Source organism: Pteronotus mesoamericanus, unplaced genomic scaffold (assembly GCF_021234165.1).
Source record: "Pteronotus mesoamericanus isolate MK-2021 breed Mesoamerican mustached bat unplaced genomic scaffold, CSHL_Meso_final contig_75, whole genome shotgun sequence".
NCBI lineage: Eukaryota > Metazoa > Chordata > Mammalia > Chiroptera > Mormoopidae > Pteronotus > Pteronotus mesoamericanus.
This window is the reverse complement of record NW_026555249.1, coordinates 7,417,350-7,435,597: the sequence shown is the minus strand read 5'-3', so window position 1 is coordinate 7,435,597 and position 18,248 is coordinate 7,417,350. Positions and strand designations below refer to the sequence as shown.

The window sequence follows — 18,248 nt, the reverse complement described above, 5'->3', positions numbered from 1 at the left end:
TAGAGCAGACTATTGGTAATCTCTAGGGAAACACAAATTACTCATTCCAACAAAGTTATCAAAAATTTAAAGTTCAGGTTTTACTCGAGTTTTATAATGTTTTCCCCTTTAAAAATAACCTATTTAATCAGTTGACTAAATAAAAATATTTTCAATCTACTTTAAAGAAATATTTATGCTATCATAATAAAAGCTATCACAAAATCTATTACTTAGAGATTACTAACTATGTAAAATTGGGAAAGTAAGAGCTGATAATAATTAATTCACTTTCATTTAATTCCAAAGTCACTAGGAAAAAAACCAGTCACATAAACAGATACCTAACAATGATTCAGATTTGCCTAAGTAAGCTCCCTTTAAGCATAAAATTCTAAAAGTTCCTTCTGTTGATGAAAACTAAGCAAGCAGAACTCCTTCCCATTGCCTTTTACAGAAATATGGTCATCCCTTGACGTGTCTCCGTATTTTATTTAAATTAAAGTTGTAATGACAATTACAGGTTCACGTACGGGCCTTTTAAACATTTATACTGAAGCCCTTATCTGCTTCCCCAAATCCCAAACCCTCTGCTTAAGACGAGAAGTGCTTCTCCCGTCTGTATTCTCTCCCCGCAGCAGGCGCCCATTCGCATGCCCCCCACCCAGGGTAGGCCTGAGGCCCAGTAGCAAACAGTGTCTACCAGGAGCAGGCAGCACAAAGACAGGAATGGGAGATTAGTGGGAGGAGGGAGGCTGGGATTGGGGCTCAGCAGGAGCTTCAGGCTTTTTAAAATTCAAACTGCTCCCTGACCAATACAAATCACGGACACGCTACTGACTACTACACGGATTTATAGCATTAAAAACATACCTAGTACGTGACAGCTGTATTAACTTCACTCTTTTTAACATTTTCCCATACGTCTGCAGTAAATGTGGTACGATTTATTTTACGCAGAATGTTAAACTCAAAAATAACCTTCAGAAAAGTTACTCTAGTCTACAATGACAATTTAACGAGACAAAAAAATTTGAACCAATATACCACCACCCACAGGTAAAACAAGGGACTTTGTTAATCAGTGTTGCTTCATTTTAACCAATAAAAGCTTCCTTACACTGGATGTGATACAAAGTATCAAAACAGTCTAACACAGGTACATTTATTTTTCTCTGCAATTTGTATGGCTGAAAACTTTTAAATTGGTTGTTTTCCTTTCTACCAATCTACACCTCCATAAACAAGCTCAAAACACTTAACTTACACTTAAACTAGAATTTAAGATAGAACTTACATTTTTCTCCAGCATTTACAGATAATTTGACCTATTAAAACGACACCTCTCTCATTACACAGTCAAACATCATGGGCACAAACAGCCAATGACAATCCTGGGACCTCAAGAAGATCTGCCCTGACATGAAAGGATGGCACCTTCCACATTTTTTTAACCTCCCAGGGATTTTAAGCATAACTTACTTTGTGTACTTTTAAAGAAAATTGGTTTTACCTGTATCTCAGCACAATTCTCAAAACATTTAAAATTCTTTTTATATGCTTCTACACGGTTAGAGCAGGAAGTACCTGAGTTATTTTATGTATAGTCGTTTAAAACTATCCTTACATAACACATAGAAATATGAAGTGGCAGGGTAAACCTGTCAAGTACTTTTATACTTGTCTTTGAATAAAAAAGTCCATGTGCAACAGACACTGTCAAACAGCATAAAAGCATTTTTTTTTTTTTTGGCGGGGGGAAACATAATGCAGTGCCTACAATACTACGGTTTTCTGTATTAAATATTCATGTGGACGACTCTATTCTTCAAAAAAAAAAAATAAGTCTTTATTAACTTTCCAACGTCCAAACAAGTTTTACACAGGGAAAGAATTACCACAGGATCCGTGTCGGAGTATTTACATTTCTCTCACTAACTGAAACTACTTCCTCCCTTCATAGGGTCACAGGGGGAAGAAGGGGGGTTGTTTGTTTCACTGGGACGTTCCCCACTCCCGGACCAGGAAAGTTGTAAATATGGGGACGACCAGGGCACATTCGCTGTTAGTTGTATTGTTTCCGCCTCCTCACTAGCTACGACTCCTCTCCCGGGCGAGGCCTGTCACCGACCAGCAGCAGCCCCGCTCAGCCCGGAGCTCTCCTAATCCCCGAGCTCAAGTAGATTCCGCTGGCCCGCGGCCTGCACTCTCCGCCGGGCCTACGCCTCCCCGGCCGCCCGGCAGGAGCCGTCCCCGCCACCGGAGCCGGCCGGGAGAGGGTACAAAACCACCACCGACCAGGGCGGCTGCCACCAGAGGGGAGCGAACTCTAGACTCGCCCGCGGAGGAGACCTGGGGCCGCTAAGGAAACGGCGGGGAGGGGAGCGAGGAGGAGAGCCGCTGAGGACCTGGCGCCGCCGCCGCCGCCGCCGCCGAAATAAAGAGCAGGAATTTACCTGGGCGAATCGGCGTCTGAATCCAAGGGGAGGCCGAGGCCGCGGTGGCGAGAGACTATAATCCGGGCCGGGAGGGGGGGTGGCTACGGCTCCTCTTCCGTCTCCTCAGTGCGGGGAACATGTAGAGCCGGGGGGAGACCAGCCGAGAAGACAAATCGCTGCTTCTTCTTCCTCCTCCTCCTCCTTCTCCCACATAGAAACACTCACAAACACCCGGCCAGGGGCCCGAGCTACCGGGGGGGCATCGCCGCCGGCCCGGGAACCAATCCTCCTGTCGGTGGGGGCGTCCCTCCCTGCGGCTTGGTGGTGTCGGGAGAGTCGGTACCGACGGAGGGAGGGGGGGGAGGGCGGGGGGGGAAGGAGCCCTGTGTGTCTCTCTCTCTCGTTCCGTCTCTCCCTCTCAGAACAAAATGCCGACCGGAAGTGCAGCTGCAGGAATGACTCCCTCCACCGGCGCCAAACACTAACAACCACCCCCTCTTCCCCACTCCACTTCCGCCACCGCCGCCGCCGCCGCCACTTCGGCTCGCGTCCTCGGCCGAGCCGCTTCGTTCCGCAGGGCACCGGGGGCCCGGCCGGGGTCTGCAGCGAGGCGGCAGCGGCTCTCCTCCTCGCCCTTCTCCTCCTCGAGGCGGCTGTGGATATTCCTTTTTATTGTCGATCCTGCGGAGCGGCGTTTTCGCTGCGGAGCGGGCAGGCCGGCTCTCCTGGGTCTTTATTTTCCTGGAGGCCGAACGGATCGCAGTCCGGATTCGGCGGAGGTCGTGTGCGTGGGGGACCCTCTGGCCCGGCCCGGCTCGCAGGCCGCGCTCGCTGCCCCAGCGGGTTGTCGTTAGCTTTAGGGAGCCGAGCTCGGGGCGGCCAAGTAGAGGACGCCCGCGATTCGACGGCGGCGGTGCATTTTTTAAATGGTATCCCTGCAGCCTGGTGGATGGATGTATCGTACACCTTGTCTCCTTTTGAGAGGCCAGACTTTACGCCCGTCTCTGCATTATTTCTGCGGGGTAAGAACTCAACCCGTGGAGGTGAAGAAGAGTCCCAGCTGAATCGAATTGGAATCGTGTTTGTGATGCATTTATTGCTGGAAATAAGCGGTCTTTTCTGAACCTCCTTTTTGCTGGCGGTGGTTTTGGCTGTCCCTAATTGTCGGGATAAAGGCCTGTAGGCGACGCTGTTGGAGCGAGTGGCTGGCCCGCGGCGGACCGGAGCGCGCGGTCCGCGCCCCCCTCTAGTGTGGGTGGAGTCGAGCGTGCGGGAGAGCTGCCTGCGCGCCCCGGGCCACCGGCGAACGCGGCACGCGGGTGGGCCGATTTCAGACATCGCTTTCCTCGATACATTTGAAACAATGAGGTTCTGGACCGGGCTGGGGTACAAATGTGGTTATGTGTAGAGTACCATGCTTCTGTAGTCTTATTGTAACACGTGAAATAACTATCTTTCCAGGGTTCTTAAGTTTACTTGTGTAAATTTAAGGGGCGCTATTCGGCAGGTAAAAAGTGCAGTAGATAAGAGAGAATTTAGTAAACGGGGCGACATTTGAGTTATATTTTCGTGAACTTAGTTAAATGATATTAACTGTAAATGGGAATTTTTGCTCAGAGGTTATTCCTATTGCCTCAAAAAAAAAAAAAATCACTGGAGGGACTAGGTCACACCTCGTCACTCCTTTACTCTGACCCTCCAATGGATTTGCGTCTAGCTGAAAGTAAAAGCCAAAGCTGTGCTGACTGCGTGAAGGCCTGGCGCTGGGAAGGGGGAAGCTGCGCTGGCGTCCTAGCGAAGGGGACCCCCGCCTTCCTTGACCCCTCTGCCAGGTTCTTTCCCCAGGTAACCACAGGGCTTGCGCCCTCACCTTCAGATGTATTATCTGTTTTCCCCAGTGAAATGTAAACTCCAAGAGTAAGAGGTTTTGTTTTCCTCCGTCCGTTTTTTGTGGAGAAAATATGCCTAGAATAGATGGCTGACAACAGAGTGGATGCTTAGTATTTGGTTAATGAATAAGAGCCATAAACCCCCTACGCACCTGCAGACACACCAATTTTTGAACTCTACTCCTTAATATATACTTATGTGCTACAGATAACTTTATGAAAGATATGTGAAAACGGCGGGGGGGGGGGAGCTAAGGAAAAAATGCATGTTTATTACAGAATTCTAGAAAAAAGGCACTTTCTAGACATTTGAAAAACCCTCCACAACACCAGAAGCCCACAAACTAGTGATAATACTTTTTTTTAGGTTTCTGTAAATGGGGTTACTATCCGACAGTGGGTAGATCACATGATTATATTCATACTGGGCCAATTCGTTTTGCTCTTTTCCTCAATCACAAACTGCATCGTCGTTCATCCCACTGCCCTTTTTCTTGCAAAATATATGCTATTTTCACTCAATTAAAGTTGAGATTTGGTTGGCTTACCCCAAATGCAGCACTACTGGAAAAGTTCATTCAGCAAGTATTTATTGGGCACGAAATGTGTGCCAGTCACAGTGATTCAAAAGGTGCGTGTTTTTGAGGCCTTATGTAAAGGAGCACATCTGGCTACTCCGCTTACTACTCAATTATGCTGTCAAGCAAAGCAAATGCTAGTGAGATTTATTTTTACAGTTTCCTTCAGAAGAAAAGGTTCAGTGAAGCTTAGGGCAGGATTAATGTGGAGATTTTAATTTACCTTTTAGCTTGCTGCTCATTTAGATACATTTACTTTATGATAGTGCTAGGTATGTCAATAAATTAATAATTTTTTAAAACTGAAAAAATTGAGAATTTTTATTTCCTGGTGGCTGGAAAAATAGACCTTTTAAATGCAATAAGTAAATATACCTGCAAAATAGAAAACTGCAATAAGCCTTTGGCTATGATATTATAAATAATCATTTCATTTATGGAATTTTTAGACAAGACAGTCTGGATAGTATTTTATAACCATTAATTAGATAATGTTCAATAAATCCAACAGTCTATTAAGTATAAGTTTACCTATTAATTTTTAAGAGCAGCTTTAAGTGTTGTATAGAGGCTTGGAATATGTTTTTCACTGTTTCAAAATACTTAAAATTTCAACTCACTCAAGGAAACAAAATTATCTTCCTATATATCCATATTTGAAATGTTCCTAGTAAACTAATAATTTTGCATGTCCAGGTAACTGAAGTCTTGGCATTATTGTAGTATTTATTTTAAAATTTTGGGTATTTTATTTTTCAGTTTCTTCACTCATTTCCTTATTAGAGACTTTATTAGGTGCTCATTAGCTTTATGACAGGTGCTTCCTGCATATTAGTGAATGAAAATAGACAAGGTCTCTGCCTTTAAAGGTTTTAGCTTATATATAGTTTATACCAATTTTTTCCAGATCACAGAATTAAAGAAATCGTTTCAGTGCATATTAGAGTATTTCTGTATTAAGTAAATGTGTTTTGCTTGCCTAAGTTTAAGTATCCAAATTGAGATCTTGTGTAAAGCTATTACGTTTTTAAAGATTTTATTAATTTAATCTTAGTGTTTTCTTGATTTCATTGTCTTGTTTCTTGTTTTTTTGGTTTTTGGAGTTTTTGCTTAATAATTTTTCTCAACACTATCCATTTAATTTGCTCTTCCATTTTTAAAACTTCATCAAAACTGAGTTGATTTATAGTTGAACAATAATTTGAAGAAGATTTAATAAAATATTTTTAAATGGACTTTGAATATTAACTATTGAATGTCATCAGCAGGAATTGGTACAATTGACAGATTATGAATTATTTTTACTGATAATACTTATCTTTAAGAGAAATACAATTTGTCATAAAATGATAGTAATGAAAAATTTTAGAAAATCATTTTAATATTTCATCACCAGTTCTATGCTTTGTTAGTGATAAAATTAATTCTGTTTTAAAGAAATACTTTATTTTTAGAGAGAGGGGAAAGGAGGGAGAAAGAGGGCGAGAAACATCTCACATGCCCCCACCTTGGGACCTGGCCCAAAGCTCAAGCATGTGCCCTGACTGGGAATGGAACCCGCAACCTTGACATCCATAGCCTGGCACTCAATCCACTGGGCCATACCAGCCAGGGTAAAATTAACTCTTATATGAACAAATTTTTTAAATATAGTAAAAACAGTAAAGGGCATGTAGTGTTTGTATGTTTTGTAGATTATTTCAAAGTTATTTCGTATTTAGGATAATTAATTTACTTTTGGGATGATTTTTATCTTCAGAAACTTAGATGAAGAATTAATTGTGTTGATTTGAGGGTGAGCTACAAAAATATCAAACAATTTAACAGTCTGTAAATAAGTTCCTACTTCAAGTTTTTAAAGTAAATAACTTAGATTTGTGATAGGATCTATTCAGCACATTTTATCTATTTTTGTTGACACGTAGAAATGAATGGTTTTTCCCCCGGATGACTTTCTTGTCCTTGAAGAAAAAGCTTTGTCCTTTCATTAATCCTTCTCCCCTCTAAATTCATAGATTTTATTATCCATGCCATCCATTTATAATCCTATGACTTTCCTATAGTATTGTTTACCTTTTTTGCATATATATGCCTTATGTTCCTAAATCAGAGTGACCGCTTATGTGTTATACGTTGCAAGCTTCATTGCACATTGCATCGGGTAGGGCCCTCAAAAAATGCATTTCTGATATATAATTTCAGTATAAAATTATTTAGAGTCATTATATCTTCATGAAAATCTAATCTTAATGGAACCTACACATATGCTGAATGTGAACCAGAGAATTAAACCATACCTGTATTTTAATACTAAACTAATCTGGAACAACATTGGTCTTAAAATGTTTTTATCTATGAAGGAAAAATACCAAATCCATTAAAAAACATCTAAAATAGGTATGAAGGGAGTGCTCATTTCAGAGCATCTCCTCTAGACAAGTGAACTGGGTCATGTACCATTATGGGTCATGAAATAAATTTAGTGGGTTGTGACTAGTATATTTTATTTAAAATATAGAAAAGAACAGGAAACCTAAGAGTACATTACAAATGTTTATAAAGCCTATTATTTTTACATGAATATTTCATTTGTGTGTGCGTGTGCTATGTTACTTTACAACATACAAGGGAAGGCAAAAGTAGGTTTATGGTGCCATTGTGACGTTCTTTTGAGTTAATAAAACCACTGTAATAATCACAATCTGCATGTCTTTCCATACAAACAACTGTAAACCTACTTTTGCCCACCCCTGTATATTTTGAACGGTGGATTATAGGTTGAAAAAAATTGGTCTTTTTATTTTAATGTACAGTTTAATTTTTCATTTACTTCCTCCCTTAGAAAATAAAAAAGAATACTGGAAAGTTCTGCTTGCCTGTGAAATAGTGAGGAATTTTGGAGGAAGCACTAGGAGATTTGATAATTGGTCTCGGGAAGATGATCTTAAGGTAAAGAGTAGGTAAACTATGTAGAAATGTCAAATATCATTGAATTTGTAAGGAAGAATTATTTTCCTAGTGGAGTTAAATTTGCTGTGTTTAAATTTATGACTTTTTTTATTGATTTGTTGTAGCACATTAATTTCAAATGCCCAATACAGCAAAATAAATATAAGGCCGAAAGTACATATTTGTTTCTGTTTCTTCCCATCTTCATTCACGGAGTAATTGTAAGAATTTATTTTGTGAAAATGATTGAAACTTTTTCTCCCTCCAAAAAGTAACAAATTTTCAATGAAGTTTTTCTCTCTACCCAAAGTAAATAATCAGCCCTGGCTCCTGTGGCCCAGTGGATTGAATACCAGCTTGCGAACCAAAGGGTCGCTGATTTGATTACCAGTCAGGGCATATGACTGGTTTGCAAGCCAGGTCCCCAGCTGGGGGTGTGTGAGAGGCAACCACACATTGATATTTCTCTCCCTTTCTTTCTCCCTTCCCCTCTGTCTAAATATAAATCTTAAAAAAAAAAATTCAGAAATAATCACTTCTTAAATAGTTAACTTTCATTTGTCATCCAACTTATTCATACATTTAAGTGAGTACTTAAAATTGTGTACAGAATTTTAAAAGGGGAAAATGAAAAAGGAGAAAATTATGTATAGAATTTGAAAGGAAGGCAATGTACTGTGTAAGTGTGATGAAAAATATCCACCAAACAAAATAAGATAGAGAATGTTATACTGAAATGTTAGTAAAATTTAAACACTTCATTACTTCAGAATAAATTTTAGTATTGTAATGTTGGCAAGTCTATTTAAGAACATTGAAGTCTTTCAGACATGTGATGCCAGCTCCCTTTCAGTTATAGATACTTAAGACCAGGTTTGGTTAAAACCATAGCTAAACACAAAATTTTCTAAGGAACTAAAGTAAGAATCTTCTACTCAATTATTGAACCAAAGCTTATTCCCAAATATTTTACCAATGCAGTACATACCCTATTGAATTAAAGAAATTATATTACTAACCAGCAGAGGGAGCCAAGTCAGTCCTGAAAGGTAGAGTACAAAGGAAGACCACATGACTTCCTGTTTTGAGTTTGACTGTTTTGGCAGCTGTTCTCTTTGAGTTTGGTTTACCAAAAAGACAACTAAAAGTATAGAAAGGCTAACAATGTATCAGATGTGGATAGGGTGACAATTTTAACTGTCAAAAATCACCTTGCAGAAAGCAAACTGAAAGGAAACACTTCTGTTAAGGACAGCCCAGAGGTAGAATATTTGGCATAAAAGAATTCTTTAAAACCAAATGTTAAAAATTGAACAAAAACATGCTGTTAGTTACTGGTTTCCTTTCTACTACAAGTACTAAAACTTAGGTGGATCAGAGCAAAGCAACGATAAGCTTATCCATTAAGCAAAGGAAATTCAAGTGGAAATATTTCAGTATCATAACCTAAGATGGAAAACTATACTAAACAGTACCTAAGAGCCATGATGAATTAATTACTAGCCAGAGACAACAGTGAACCATTTCTTAATAATTCCACTTTTATTTAAGCTGAATTTAGGCTCTAAATAGGCACATTTTAAAATTACAAAGTTTACATAAATATGTAGGTTGACCTTTCATTAAATTAAATGCACTTTGACAACCTAATAAACAAGGGATAAATTTTAATAGAAATGGTTATAGTGAAATAATATGAGATTTTTCACTTTAAAAATAGAAAGTGAAATTGTTTTCATTACCCTTTTTTAACACAACAAAAAGTCATACCTATTTTAATTATGTGCTTCTTTTACACACAAGTTGTGATGAATATGGGCTGTTAGAATTGTATAAACAGTCTGACCTTTTTAATTATATTATTAATTTTGTTAATGTTTCCACCCATCGAAAAATATAAATCTTTTAAAAATTCCATTAATAAGGTAGCGATAGCTTTGCCATGAACCATTTATTGATATGCATAATAATGGGTTAACTCATATAAAAGTCCAATAAAAACCATTAACTTCGTCACCAAAGTCAAAATTTTAGAACCTATTAAATATGTAGTACAAGTTTTTTGTTTTATCTAGTTTTTATTTAATACTCTTAAGTTTGACTATAATGATAAACTCAAAACCAACGAAGGAAGGATAATAGCCCATACCTGGTCTTATTTCAGAGTAGGGAATGATGATATTAGGAAAAGCAACAAGAAAGTTGACTTCCAGTGAACAAAACCAAGAGGTCTGAATAAAGAATTTTGCTCTCCCTAAAAAAATTAAATACAAAATTTTAGTTAGGATTTATACCCACATGTGAATACTGTTTTGAACACTGCTCTTCAGATGTTTAATGTTTTCTTTTTTAAAAAACAGCACCAAACCCAGATTTCTCTAGTAGTCATGTTTCTAATTTATCAGTTTCTTTCTGTGTTACACTGTTGAATTCTGTACTTTTTCTAAAGCATCCCTCTGATGTAGCTTTTTCAGTATTCTTCCTTATTCTACCATCAACATTCATTAGCTTCCTTCAATTATACAGATGATTCCTCATGATCATAATCAGGCAAACTATGTAACTTTTAGCTTGATGTATGGAAAAATAGCTTACTTTATGAATTGAGAAGATCTGTAGTAGTCCTTGACTATACTTCATGTATGCTAAAGTGTTTTTAATTTGGAGAACTTATTGCACGTCTTTTAGGCCTTCTGTAAAAGTTTTTGAGTTATCTATTTTGGGCTAAGAGCTTAGAATTGATAATGATTTAGTATTTAACCTTGTGCTTACATTTTACCTTTTGACCTTTAATTCTATCTATGGTATTGCTGTAAAAACATTATAGTTGTGAAATGTGGCTCTTTAAAAATAAAAATTGGTTTGAAACTATTCTGACTACAATATGACTATCATTCAATGTGTTATTAGTTAGGTATGACTCTGAATAAATGAGTCTTTAATTTTCTAAATTTGTAGAAATGTTGTTATAGTCCAAGCATATTGGAAGACAGTGTGCTTCTTAAAGAAATTTTGAATTTGTACATCCAAAGTTGGGGGATAAATTGTTTTTATGAATGCACAGCATTTTTATTATATAGATTCTTCATTCCACAAGCCTGTGCCCAACACCTATGTACTAGAATCAGTAAAAACAAATGAATAACCTTTGTCTCTTTCCTCATATAACTCAAAGCCCAACGGAAGAATAGATCAAATAAATTTAAAAGTGAGATAAATGACTGTGAATTGCATCAAAAGTGCTATGAATGTACCAAAGATACGTGGAGGTTTTGAGAAAAGTTTCATAGGAGAGGTAAAATCTGAACATTAGCGAAGGATAAATAATTTTCCTGGCAGAGAGAGGAAGGAAATCAATCTAAAGAGGGAGATGAATACACACACGCACGCATGCGCAAGTTCTTTGTATTTCATGATCTGAAAATTGCTTTGGTTAGATGCAGATTAGGTAAGGGGGCTGAGACCTGCTACTCCAGTACAGAGTGTTTGGATTTTACCCCGTACTCAACAGGTAAAGAATTTTACACCCAAGATTATATGATGAAATTTGCATTTTAGAATAACTGCAAATTAATATTAAAAAGTACATACTGCATTAGAAAAGAATAGTTAATGAAATTGTGGAGAACCTAGAAGTTTCATACAATTTAGAATTGTATATTGAATACGTTCAATTTAGAGTTATGAATTGAATACGTATCCAGCTTAGTATTCATACACTTAAAAACAGTACTTTCTCATCTGTACTCTTGGTGAGGCCACATTACTTTTGTTATCTCAAAACAGAAAGAAGCTTAGGCAACTGAATGAAGAAAGGGTGGAATGTGAGAGAGGCTGGAGACCTGTGAATCAGTAAGAAAGCTAATCTCTTAAGTGAGACAGGATGGGAACAGGGCTGAAGAGGAGTAGGTAGATTTAAAAGATAAAGTAAAACTGAGGACTCTCACCAATTAACTTATAAAGTATGAAAAGGGGAAGGGGAGGACTGCAGCATTACCAACAATTTAGATTTAGCTTTTTAGGTGGATTCCAGTGTCATTAAACGTGATAGACATACAGGAGGAAGTACAGGCTGAGAGCAGAGAGGAATAAGAATAAATTTAGTCTGGGATGAAGTAAAATTGAGTTGCCTATTAGACTCCTGCTTAGAAATATCCAGTGGGCAGTTGAAAATATGTGTGGCTACTCAGGAGACAAAAGTAAAGGCATGAGAGCCATCTTCATAAAAGTGACAGTTAAAGCCAGAAAGTAAAACCAAGAGAGAATTTATAAAATGAGAAAGTCAAACAATTATAAGGACCATTAAGGAAAAAGCAAGCTACTAAAGATTGCTATGACTTTGTAATCCAGTACTTTGAAAAGAACCCTTTTTATTTATGACATTTAGTTAAATATTGTAATAAGATGCTTGACTCTAAAATCAATAACCTGTAAAATCTTATATTACCTAATCCTGGAAGTTATTCAATTACTGTGTCTTTCTCTTACATTTTACTTGAAATGGGAGAGTATGAAAACAGAGGTTGATTTTCGAAGAGAATAGAAAAAGTTAATGACATTTTATTTTTAAGCAGCAAATTCTTCTTAACATTACATAATACTTATACGTCAGATCTAGAAAGTTTAGTTGCAGCTTCCCAACTCTCTAAGTAGTTTTTGACTGTACTGGCCGTAAGGTGCCACTCCAATATACACTTCTGACTATTCTGGCTGTTTCATTTAAGTCATTCCTTCTTAATCCTTGTTTCTGTGCTACTATCCCTCTCATAATATCTATTCAATCACTGGTTTCCACTGTCCCCACATATTTTGATTCCTTTAAGTCAAGGGTAATATCACAGTCTTCATTGTTCCAGTTATCTAGTAGAAGACAGAAAATAGCATAACAGGGTGGAAATGAAGATTATGCAAAACATATTCCAGAGATACCCATGTTTTTCAGTAGTAAACCACAATCAGAAATCCATATGTCTATGAGCCACATACATTTTAAATCATAAACATAATAGCATTGTTTCCAATAGAATTATTTGAAATATTTAGTATTATACTGTCCAAATAGTCTAATCCTCTTTATTCATATGTAAGTGCATGATTATTGGCCAATTACTAGTGTTCAATAAGTTTGGATAAATCAGTGAGAATACTGTTACACAACAGACCAAACTTTGCACAAAAACCAAGGGCTGTTCAACAAATGGTACTAGGACAACTTGCTAGATGCAAAAGAATGAAATTAGACCCTTCATACTATATGTAAACATAAATTCAAAATGGATCAATAACCTTAATGTAAAAGCAAAAACTATAAAACTCTTGGAGGAAAACAGGGGAAATCTTTATTTCCTTGGATTTGGCAAATGATTATTAGATATGACCAAAAAAAGTATAAGCAACCAAAATTGGGATCCAAAATTAAATACTTTGTGCTTCAAAGGACACAAGAAAGAAAATGAAAAAAAAAAAAAAAACCCACAAAAAACCCCAACACAGAATGGGAAAAATATTTCCAAATCATATCTGATAAAGGATCTGCATCTAGAATATATAAAGAACCCTTACAACTCAATAATAAAATAACAAATAACCAAATTTAAACATGGGCAAAAGATCTGAATAGCTATATCTCCAAAGAAAAAATACAAATGATCACTAAGCAGATGAAAAGGTGTTCAACCTCATTAGTCACCAGGGAAATGAAAATCCAAATCACAATGAGTTACCACTTCATCCCATTAAGGTGGCAAGAACAAAAAAGTGAGATATCAAGTATCGGCAAAGATGTGGAAATTCTGGAACCCTCATCATACGCTGCTGGTGGGAATGCAAAACAGTCCAGCCACTTTGGGAAGCAAGCAGTTCCTCAAGTGATTAAACATCTAGTTACTTCATGACAGAGCAATTTTACTCCTAGGATATACACAAGAGAAATGAAAACATGCCCCCAAAGAAATCTGTACACAAATGTTTATAGTAACATTATTCAGAATCTATAAAAGGCAGAGCCAACCTAAATGCCCACTGATTGAAAAATGTGTAATCAAAATGCAGTATATCCATGTTGCCATATACAGGGTGGGCAAACGTAGCTTTACAGTTGTTCGTATGGAAAATAATACAATAAGTAATAATACAAAAATAAACTGTTTCACATACTCATAATCGTAAACCTGCTTTTGCCCCCACCCTGTACTATTTGTCTATAAAAAGGAATGAAGTAGAAATACATGCTGCAAATGAATAAATCCTGAAATCATTATGTTAAGTCAGTCACAGAAGACCACATCCTATATGATTCTCTTCACATGGAAATCCAGAATAGAGAAATAAATAAAGTAAATTAGCAGTTGCTTAAAGCTACTGTTGGGGTGGGGAAGTGGTGAGTGAATGAAAGGCGTGATAGCTAAAGGGTACAGGGTTTCTTCACCGCAATGATAAAACTGTTATAAAACTGACTGTGATGATGGTTGAATGTATCTGTGACTATACTAAAAATCATTTAATTGTACACTTTAAATGGGTGGATTCTATGGAATGTGAATTCTATCTCAGTAAATCTGTTAAACAAACAAAACAAAGACTGTATATAGACAGGGAACATCTCAATTTCCACTTCAGGTTAACATTACTGAAAGTGGCCCTCAGATTCAACTTCCATTGTTTCAGTGAAGAATATAATACAAATTAACAGAGCTTGATGACTCATATATTGCAAGAATTTGGCCACAGAGCCAGAAATTTCAGAATAGTAATGTGTGATATATATAATCATCCTCAATATCCTAGGGATACTATCGATTCTTGGTGGACATTGTCTGCTTTCACTTCAATCAGTTCCTCTTTAAGTAGAGCCATGTTGACAAGGCATATGCTTAAAAAATTCAAATACATCACTCTAAAGTCAGCTGCAGAAACTTAAAAGCATAATTTGGCTAATGTAAATTTGTGAATTTCTTTAGAAATCCTGATTTTTTTTCTGCCAAATAGCTCAGCAGTTCCTCAAATTCTGTGATTCTATTTAGCACAAGGCAGTCTGATAAGGGACAGGAATACACACTCCAAGTAACATTCACCCACTCCCTGTGTTCTGAGTTGAACATTAATAACTATAGTTCCTTCACCAACTCATCAGTTCTTTTATTTTTTTCCTCTGCAGTTTCAATTCAGATATATTCAGTATATTCAGATAATCTTGTTTGCAACACCAAACATGAAATAAGATCATGTTAGCTTTTTTGAGCTTTGTTATGGACTGAATTCATATGTTGAGGCCCTACGCCACCATTATGACGGTATTAGGAGATAGAGGCTTTGAGAGGCAATTAGGGTTAGACGAGGCCATGAGGATAGAGCCCCCGTGAAGGGGGTTAGTATCCTTATAAGAAGAGTGAGAGGCCCCAGAGCTTCCTTTCCACCACGTGGCCGTACAGGAGGAAGGTGACCATCCATAAGCCAGAGAGAGAGCATTTACCAAGAACCAAATTTGCCAGCACCTTGTGTTGGCTTTCTCAGCCTCCCGAAGTGTGAGAAGTAAATGCCTGTTTTTTATTCCACCCAGTCTGTGGTATTTTGTTATCATGGCCCAAGATGACCAAGACAGGATCAGACAAAGTTGGGTCCCTTTAATTACCAAAAGTTTTAGATCGGAAGTAGCATCAGTGTAACAAGTTGCCACGATCTAGCCATTTTATCGCATTAAAACAAACTAAATTGATTGCATTTAGAATAAATAGCACAATGACAACAACAAAAAATTTCAGATAATGCTAATGAGAAATGTGAAGTCTATATAAAAATGTATAAAACTTTATACTGAGAGCTATGAAAAAATCTAGAAGAATAGAATTATTCTCAATTTATAGGTATTCTTTTTGTAGAACTTGAAAAATCATTCTAAAATTCATATGAAATAATAGATGAAAATAGACATTTTCTGTGGGAAACCGCATTATCTAATTCCAAATTGAACTTTCTGGTAAGTGTGCAAATGTCTTGAGCATGCCATGAATAGACATTGTTGATGATTTATTTTCTAACTATACCAAATAGGCCCATGTGGTTAAAACAGGCCCAATTCTCTTCATATGTCTTTAGAGCTTATGGGTTTTCATTATATAAATAAGTTTGTCATATAAGTCACCAGATGTAACATTTACCTTTATCTATTCAGTACTTTTAACAATTTAAATCCTAAGTTTAAGAAGAAGCTTGTGCAGATATAAGTAATTTATTCAGGTAAAATCAATAAAAAATTTTAAAATGTGAAATGGTAGTATTTACATGGAAGAAGAGATACACTATTGCAAGAATGGGTCAATTTTTAGCCCATTTTCATAAACTAAAAACAAATATTATGTCCTAAAATGTTATATTTTTATGTCTAAACTTTGCTGTTATTAACTCAAAATTTCATTTCTATGTGAAACAAAGAATTTCATCAATCACACACCCTAAAAATTTAGAACTGAGGATAATCATTCAATTTTTATAAATAAGTCACTTAACTCTCTAAACCCCTGTTCCCTCATTTATAAATTAGAAATTATAGTTGGGGCTAACTCATACAGCTAAGGGTGAAAATTAAAGGCAGTAATACTTGTCAAGTTTTAGCACAATGTCTGGCACATAATCAATAAATGTTTGGGATTATTGGACTAGTTCAAGTTTTAATTCTGACTCTGATATCGGGGAAATAACCCAAAATAACCCAGTGTTTGTATTTTTAAGCTATTATCTAGTTCATAGGACTGATGTGAGTATTTTGCGATTTAAAATATTTTTTTTTAATCCTTAGATACCACTTGAGGTTTAAAAAAGAATACTCTCCCTCTTTAATTCCTCTCCTCCTACAAAAAATAAAAATTCCCAGTTAAATCTTCACAGACTTTTATGGAACTTTCCATATTACCAAAATTATAAACCAAGAAACATCAATTTGCTTTATTAAGAAACGAATATGCTGTGACTCAGGTATTATAAGAGTGTACCAATTTCACTAAAGAATAAACTATTTGAAAGAGATTGGCTCAAGTCACAGAGAATTTATGGAAAAGGCAAAAATAAGCTGTGACCTTTTTATATCTAATGATACTCAATTCATCGTCACATGAAATAAAAGCCCAGGCTATATACTGCTACTTACACCCAAGTTATCCCAGAAATAGTCTATGTACTACAGCACAATTGGTTATTGCTTAGTATAGGCTTTACAAAAAAAAAGATTAGTAATATATTACTAATATTCTTAAGATGTTAGTTTGTTTAAAAGAAAGGACTAAAAAAATACTTTTCACATCTTTCATTCTGCTTTGGTTAAAAGCAAAAGACGAAATGGTATAATCATTATACATTCCAGTGGGAAAGCAGCCTGGACCCCAATGTCCCCGTTTTCATTTCGGCTCCACCACAAACGAGTAACGTGACCCCTTAAAGTTAATGTCTCTGGTGAAGTTTAAATGAGGATGTATCAACTTAAAATGAGGATGATAACCTTAGTGACCGGTGACACCCTTTACTTAGAGGCAGCTCGGTGCGGTGGGAAAAGCATGGATTTAGGAGTCCGATCTGGGCTCCCATGCTTAAGCTATAATTTCTACTTGTTCTGTATCTTGGAGCAAATGAACGGCCCTAGATGAAAAAAAAATTTTTTCCAGTCAGAAGGCAATGAGATAATGCACGTGAAGTCCCACGCGACTGCTCAGGGATGCGCTGAACAAAAGTTAGCATCTCTTCCTCAAACCTGCATTTCTCTTGTTCCTTGTAGAAACCTCAACTTTTTTCTTTGGACTGGCTTCTGCTAGGAACCAAAAATCTAGGCACGTGGATATTTTTCTATTTATTTTAAACATTAAAAGACAGAAAAATCAACTTACATTTAATCTACACATTTAATGAATAACCTTCGTTGAAAATAGTATTTACACGAAACCAGGGCTCTCCTAGTAAATCCAAGACATTCGGTTTTCCTCCTCCTCCTACTGCCCACAGCCACCTTCTCAGGAGCCTAAAATATTTCGGGTGTCAAGTTTAAACGCAGACTCTACTTATAGGATTTGAGCACATCCCACGTGCCCTCCCAGCCCCGACCTCCTGCACACCTGAGGGAAGAGGTCCAGGACGAGGCACCTCTATCAGCTGTTTAAATTTGGGGGGAATTCGTGAACAGGGGCTGACGGGTGCTTGTATTTGTGGAAGCAGACACACTAATGGGGCCTGGGTGTTAACGGAGAATTACCTAACTGGTAATAAGGAGGAGAAAACTGTGAAGCCACTTACCTGAGCGGGAAGCCTCGGGTTAAACCATTCCTCCCCGCGAGTTCCTATAGAAGAGGGCAAGCGGATGCCCAACTTCAAATTTTACCTCAGATTCAATCACTTTATGGGACACCTTTGCTTATTCCAATTTATTTGATGGG

At 37.2% G+C, this 18,248-nt stretch overlaps 1 protein-coding gene across 3 annotated transcripts in view; it reads right to left on the bottom strand.

The window, feature by feature from the left end:
* The window catches only part of NIPBL (NIPBL cohesin loading factor), a 184,713-nt gene extending 181,949 nt beyond the window's left edge, over positions 1-2,764 (bottom strand). For all 3 annotated transcript variants that reach the window (XM_054583947.1, XM_054583946.1, XM_054583949.1), the window contains exon 1: positions 2,436-2,764. The gene's annotated coding sequence lies outside the window, so the exon portion shown is untranslated. The remainder of the gene's footprint in view (positions 1-2,435) is intronic.
* Between the last annotated feature and the right edge of the window lie 15,484 nt (positions 2,765-18,248).